The sequence below is a fragment of the Beta vulgaris genome, chromosome 2, assembly GCF_026745355.1.
Source record: "Beta vulgaris subsp. vulgaris cultivar EL10 chromosome 2, EL10.2, whole genome shotgun sequence".
Lineage (NCBI taxonomy): Eukaryota > Viridiplantae > Streptophyta > Magnoliopsida > Caryophyllales > Amaranthaceae > Beta > Beta vulgaris.
In genome coordinates, this window is record NC_079203.1 from 30,638,495 (window position 1) to 30,646,121 (window position 7,627).

At 29.0% G+C, this 7,627-nt stretch overlaps 1 long non-coding RNA gene across 1 annotated transcript; it reads left to right on the forward strand.

Annotated features, from left to right (window-relative positions):
- Window positions 1-4,766: 4,766 nt before the first annotated feature.
- LOC130590605 (uncharacterized) lies at window positions 4,767-5,588 on the forward strand. Its single transcript, XR_008968450.1, has 2 exons — window positions 4,767-5,229; window positions 5,292-5,588. It is a non-coding gene; the product is annotated as an uncharacterized LOC130590605 (long non-coding RNA).
- Window positions 5,589-7,627: the final 2,039 nt, after the last annotated feature.

Sequence of the window (7,627 nt, forward strand, 5' to 3'; positions counted from 1 at the left end):
ACGTGATAACGTTAAAGGCTTTAATACTAATACTAACTGAACTTTAAACTAATGCAGCGGAATAACTGAACTAACTTCTCTTTATAAATATAAACTTTATTGTACAACTATATAAATCTGGAAATAAAGAAAATAAAACAACTACTTGACTAATTATGATTCCTCACTAGCTCCCCCATATGAAGTATGCATCAACCTGTAAAATCTGCTCACCAAAAGGGTCATCACAGGACAAAGCCATAAAACAAAACAAAACAAAATCGTGTCAGTAAAATACTGAGTACATGTATATGCGGAATATTAAATACTTTATTTAATTAAACCTTTGAAATATTTAATTTCAAAAAACCTTTCTTGGATACTTGATAATACTTATATAATATAAAGTATATAACCTTTGATAAAAATCCTTTTTCCTTGCCTAGGTACCTTGCCTAAAGTGTGCACACCCCCCAAGTTTAGTATTCCTTACTGAGTCTATTACGAGGGGAACTACCTTGTCCACATGACTTATACAAAAAGTACATGGGTAAATAATATAATAGCTACCGTTCTTGCTAATAAATAACAAGTCGTGGCCTCTTTATAAATTGTGATCATAAAAGATCATATAACTACTAAAAATCCTTCGGAAATAATCCTCCTTTAAAAAGAATAATAATTCTTATATAAGACTTTAGCCATATAAAGGCATAAATAATTTGTTCGTAGAATAACTTTGAAAACTCTTAAAAATAATCATAAAACCATAATAGTTTTGGTCTTGCTAATCACGTTGCTCTTCAGTGTTCATGCTAGTGTATGATATGAAAACTTTAAACAATTTTCATACCATAATAGTTTGGTATCAGTTTTCCAGGTGCTTTTTTTTAAAATAAAATAAACAGTCAATGAGAGTATGGGTAGATCTAGGAAGGGCATATAAGATAGAGTTTCGCATTCTTGTTGCATTTTTTTGACATTTTATATTATGTGAAAAAAAATAAACTTCTTTCTTTTAAGCAAATAGTTATATTTTCAAATATATTTATTTTCTGATTTATATTTTGAAGAACGGAATAAGTATGTGGATTTATTTTTCTGAGGAAAGTTCTGGCTAAGGAAAGACTTGGTACTTAAGTTGGCCGTTTGTGCCGCACCTCTCTTTCCTGGGAACCCACTCGACTAATTATTCATACACTAAGCCTAGTACTCAAATAAATAAACAACTCTTTTAGTCATATACATATATATGTATTTTTCAAGAATATCAAACAATTTTTTTTATATATAGGAATTTCAAATATTTTTGATTCATTTGAAATTATAGTTCAAATGTTATTTTTATTTTGACTATTATTTCAACATGCAATCCTTATTTATCTTATAAATCTATATATATTTATTCGGATTATAAAGCTGAAACTTTTTATGAAGTATTGATTTTTTTTTAAGAATTGTTTAGTGTTCATTGTTCTATTTATAATATGATTATTTTGAATCTTTCAAAAAAAAAAATGATTATTTTGAATATATTTTAAGGAAGTTTGACTTATTGTCAAGTTAATATGAAAAATCTTTGTATTTTTCATAAGCAAAAGAAAGAGTTTATTGTTTAATATAAGAATTGAGTTATTATTCGGTCTTTCATGACATGTTATTAAGAAGCTACTTGCAAGTTGTGGTATTACCATCTCTTACAACATATTTTTTTGGCATGTATATTTTCTATGATGAACTTGGTTATTTAATGTCTTATATGACATATATGCATGTGATCAAATTCATGCAAAGTGATTTAATATATTGTATAAAGCATCAATATGTTTATTTTGTGGATTTATAAGTGTTAGGAGAACCTATGAGTTCAAAGTAAGCCAAGTTGACTATTTGAGATCCATTAAAGGTGAAGATTGTTCTAGTTTATTCCTTTGAAGGAAAGAAATTTAATAGTTATTTTTTTTAGTAGGAGTGAAGAAGGCAATACATTATGTTATGTGCTAAGAATAATTGTGAAATTATTCATTTGAAGTTTTATGTAGTTGGATGATCTTTAATGTTTAGTGGCATGAGTAAGGAAGAGAAATTTCATAATTTGTGGAAACAAGTAGGAGGTCAATGGTTTATACCAGCTTGGAGGAATTATTAAGATTTAGATAAGTTATATATTTTGCTTATAGATTTAGTTAACACCATCTCAGCAATGATATAAAGATAACCTTTGAAAGGTGACAAAATAAGGAATATTATGAGGACCTTACGGGTATACGAGGTACCATATTTGAAGCTGGATTTAATTAAGGAATTTTCCCCTATGCTGAATCGCAAGTGTTTTAAAAGGAGTTACCGTTGTTATAGTTAAGCAAAGAAAGTACGAAGTAAGACCATATTTGAACTTTAGCTGGTTCCTTCAGATCATTTTTGTTTTAAAAGGTGGAGTAAGATATATACTAGAATTCCCCAATTGTATTCTAAGTGGATCTTGAGGATTATCAGTGCTAAGAGAAGTACTATTTTGGAGAGTAGTCTTAAACTATTGCTTAAGCGATAGAGTATTCATAATAATTGTTGTTTTGGCAATATGAAAGATAGAGTGTATATAAGGATTAGGTATATCACTTATGGAAATAAGTGACTCTAATAATAGAAGAAATATATTCTTTTGGGATAAATTTGGAGCTTAATAAAGGAGAAAAGGGAAGAAACTAGTCAATCAAGGTAATTGACTTTGGAAAGAATAGTCGAATTTTTATATTATTGATTTAAGATTGAGTTAATATTACGTGAAGGAGTTGATTTTATTGAAATGAAGATTGTATGAATTTTCTAGGAAAAGATTGTTTAGTTACCAATCTCAAGTCCTAGTTGAGTACTATCTATTTTTGGGAGAATATTAATTATGGTACTTTAAGAAAATTTTGAAGATGAATTTCGAGGAGTTTTAGTTTTGAGGACCTAAGTAAGGAAGTCTTTTTTTCTTCAAGTATATGTCGTGTTAGTATATATACTAACAAGTTTTGCTTGTGAATAATGATGAATTGATTTGATTTTGATTTGTAATAAAGTAGGATCACGGGTAATTTTTTTTTTTTTTTTTTTTGATATTCATTGTGATACCTTCATGAGTTTTGTGAAGCTCATTAAATTTTGAGGAGAAAGCAAACGTATTTTACAAACAGAAAGAAAAAGTTGTTTGAATATTATATTTTCAAGTCAAGCTTACGAAAGGTTTTATAAAGCTCTTTTATTCTCACTATATTATAGTATTTTGGTAATATATTAGTATTTGGTCAAATAGTTTTCCTACAAAACTTGTCTTTAGTATCAGTATGTAATTCTTTATTATTTCAAGAATTTGGAAAATTTTCCTACTCAAATCGTATAACTTTTTAGTTGTCATAAACTACCTTTTGTACTTATTCAAATACCTTCTTTATTATGTTTATCTATTATTGAAGGCATTTATTTATATTATTAATACCTTGAAATAGAGATTATTCTTTTTAAAGTTTAAAAGTTATTTTTGAAAGTGTTGTCTCTCAAGTGATTTTATTATTACATTTTCAGCAATGATTTTCATATTGTTTGTATTACAAAGTTGGTAAATAATTTTAAGTCAAGTTTTAAGCCTTAGCGAGTTACGGGGGCGTAACTCCTTTTAAGAGGGGTAGAATACGATAGAGTTTCGCGCTTTTAACTTAAAACGCTATTTTTGACCTACTTTTGACTTATTTTATGAGTTATTAAGTGAGCCAACTTACTTTAATAGAAAATTTTTGGTATTTATGTTAATTATTTTCTTTATTTCTTACTTGCTTGCTTCAAGTTTCGAGGACGAAACTTCTTTTAAGGGGGGTAGTTTGTAATACTCCGTATTTTTTAGTAAGTTAATATTTATATTTTTAGAAAAGTTTTAGTTTTTAAAAAAAGGTTTTATTTACTAAAAAGGCTTATTATTTATTAAAAAGGCTTTTATAAAAGATTTTGAGTATTTATAAATTAATTGTAGCCCAAAATAGATATTGGGTCTAAGTTTACTAGTTTTAAAACCCAAGTATTTTGGTAACAAAATTTAAAAATGTTTTAAAGAAAAATCCAAAAAGGTTTACAAAAAAAAAAAAAAAAAAAAAAAAAAAAAAAAAAAAACGTTTGAAAGCAAAACTCACGGCTGCTGCTAGTGAGTGGTAAACTTTGATATTTTCATTACTTTACTTATCTTCGTAGATTAATATAATCTCCTATAATTATGTATTATGGATAATTTATATCTTTTCCTAATCTTAGTTGGATAAGCGTAAATATTAGTTATATCTTAACTAGATTAGTTTATCTTTTTTCCTAAATTTATCTTTTAGTTTCCTAATCCTATTCCGATTCTACTTTTCCAACTAGTATAAATAGGGGTCTCCACCCATCATATTCTTCACACCAAATTTGAGAAATAAATCTCTTTTCTCAAGTTTAAACTTTCTCTCCCTCTTAGCCTACCATTCTCTTTCTCCCTGTAGTTATTATTATTCAAGGTGCGTGTATTTGTAGATCTTTAATAATTGTTTTGCAAGTGTAGTATCATGTTTTTAGGAAAATACTTTGGATTGAAATATATGTTTTTATGAGTTTTATTATGAACTGCATCTGTTTATATGAAGATGTTTGAATGTTTATAAATTTTATTTATGAACTTTGAATTATGTCTTTCATTTAATATATTTATAAAGTTTTATCTTTGAATTTATATTCAAATATTTTAGAAGGAGTTTGATCTTTAGATTCATGTTTATATATTTAAAAAGGGAGTGTTTTTGAACTATTATTATTTTTCAAAGGTTAAACCTTAAGCAAGTTATTTTATTTATGCCTTTATATGGCTAAAGTTTTATATAAGAATTATTATTCTTTTTAAAGGAGGATTATTTCCGAAGGATTTTTATTAGTTATATGATCTTTTATGATCACAATTTATAAAGAGGCCACGGCTTGTTATTTATTAGCAAGAACGGTAGCTATTATTATTTACCAAGGCAACGGCTTGTTATTTATTAGCAAGAACGGTAGCCATTATATTATTTACCCATGTACTTTTTGTATAAGTCATGTGGACAAGGTAGTTCCCCTCGTAATAGACTCAGTAAGGAATACTAAACTTGGGGGGTGTGCACACTTTAGGCAAGGTACCTAGGCAAGGAAAAAGGAGTTTTTATTGAAGTTATATACTTTATATTATACAAGTATTATCAAGTATCTAGAAAGGTTTTTCGAAATTAAATATTTCAAAAGTTATGTTATACAAGTATTATCAAGTATCCAGAAAGGTTTTTTGAAATTAAATATTTCAAAAGTTTAATTAAATAAAGTGTTTAATATTCCGCATATACATGTACTCAGTATTTTTACTGACACGCGTTTTGTTTTGTTTTGTTTTATGGCTTTGTCCCTGTGATGACCCTTTTGGTGAGCAGATTTTACAGGTTGATTGATGCATACTTCATATTGGGGAGCTAGTGAGGAATCATAATTAGTCAAGGAGTTGTTATTTTATTTTCTTTATTTCCATTGTTATATAGGTGTACAATAAAGTTTATATTAATAAAGAGAAGTTATTTAAGTTATTTCCGCTGCATTAGTTTAAAGTTTAGTTAGTAGTTAGTATTAAAGCCTTTAACGTTATCACGTGGCAGTAATACTCTCAAGTTTCTCAAGGAGTTTTATATTAAATAGGTTTTCCAAAAGAGAGAAATTTGGGGGTGTTACAATACCTACCTCTACGATCCAAAGTAGGATCCTGATCCTGGTAACATTGATTGAGACTTGACCTAATTAGATTCAAATAGTATAATCAAATATCTATATTTAGTGGATTCCTTAGACATGAGTATGTCTTAATAACCATGATATAATTACTTTAACTTTGATGTTGTTAAACGTCGCGCCGTAAAAGGAGACTGTAAAGGTAGTGATCATGTGAGTTAAGAATTGAGTATGAGTTATGGTCAGACAGTAGTGGATAAGTCCTCCTGTTAGATAGAAATGATGTCTAGGCCTCTTGATGAGTGAGAACTAGAAAATACATGGCCATGCGAAATAGGAATATCCTTGTTTGAATAGTTTGAAATCGGCAATCAATTAGTGTGTTATCAAATCCGACATTAGAAGAAAAAAGGAATTTAGTATTTCGTTCTTGTCTTCAAACAAGTGGGAGATTGAAGGAATATATCCTTAGACATTTCTGACAATTAACTTAATGTAAATAGGAATTGATTTATGAAGATAATAAGTTCATTATTATAGTAATCATATTTGCTTGCTAGAGAATAAATGTTGATTAGTAGGACAATAAAGATTGGGTCTACAACTAAGATATATTAATCCTATCATCAGGTCACACAATGTAGCATCCAATTGAAAAAAGGAAAAGCCCAAAGTGGGTCTTATGTGGTCGACCAAGGGAAATGAATAGGAGGAAAACTAACTAACCTAGAAATTCTATTAATATATTGATATATTATTAGGGTTAAAGGTACACAAGTTAAGCAATAGAAAAGAGAGAGGGAAAACCCCTATTCTTCCCTCCAAAAACCGGCGCCTATCACAAGTAAAAGCAAGAGTCTTTTTTTTCAACACTCGGAGCTCTAACCTAGCATACAAATGGGACGCTACAAACATTGTACATCATTTCCTATTCGATTTTTTTCTGTATTAGAAAAGATAAAAGCCTATGGCCACCACAAGTGAGTTCCCCAACATATTGTTGGGATGAGAATTCGAATTTCGAGCAATGCCTTGAAATTCGAGGTGGTACTCCACTGAGCTACCATCAGTCCCTCAATCATTCTCTATAAGATGGTTCATGTTTATATTATCAGTGGCGGATCCAGCGTGGGTTCAGTGGGTTCAACTGAACCCACGCGGATCCGGGTAAAAAACATGAAGAAATTGCAAAATAAAAACCGTTATATTAAACAGAACACATATATTATTTCGAACATACCATTGTGGCTCAGTGGTAACCTCTGCGTGCAAGATTAACTCAGCTTGTCATTCACAAGGTGGTCGCGGATCGATTCCGTACGGGATGTTTTTATTCCAGTGTCTTTTTTTTGTTCCTAGAGTAAAAGTATTGTCCAAAGCTGAACTGAACTAACCAAACTGAACTGAATTGAATTGAACTAAACTAAAAATAAGTTGGGGAGAACAGGCCCTAAATAAAGTTAGTCAAAAATTCATTTTGCTGATTACTTGATTCGCTACTCATATGTTTATATTTATATGATATGTTATGAGAAGTGTGTTAAAATGTAAAAAATTAATGTTATATATTTTTATAGTTTTCTAACTGTGCATTTTAAACTAAAAGTGCATATATTAATTTTTTACATTTTTATACAGCACTTCTAAACAGAATTCGTGACAGAGTTCAATATCACCCAAAATGCAAAGAGCTTTTAGTGTTGTCGTCATGTTGATTAGTTGTTCATTATTAGTCATTTAGATTTCATATATGCAGTAGTTGCTAATCAAGAATGGAAGTTTCGTTATGTACAATTGTTGAAAGTTTCGTTTTCTTTAAAAACTATAACTCTCGATAATAAACTGTAATTTAGAATTTATGTTCCAGCAATTCCGAACCCACGTGGCTCAAATCCTGGAT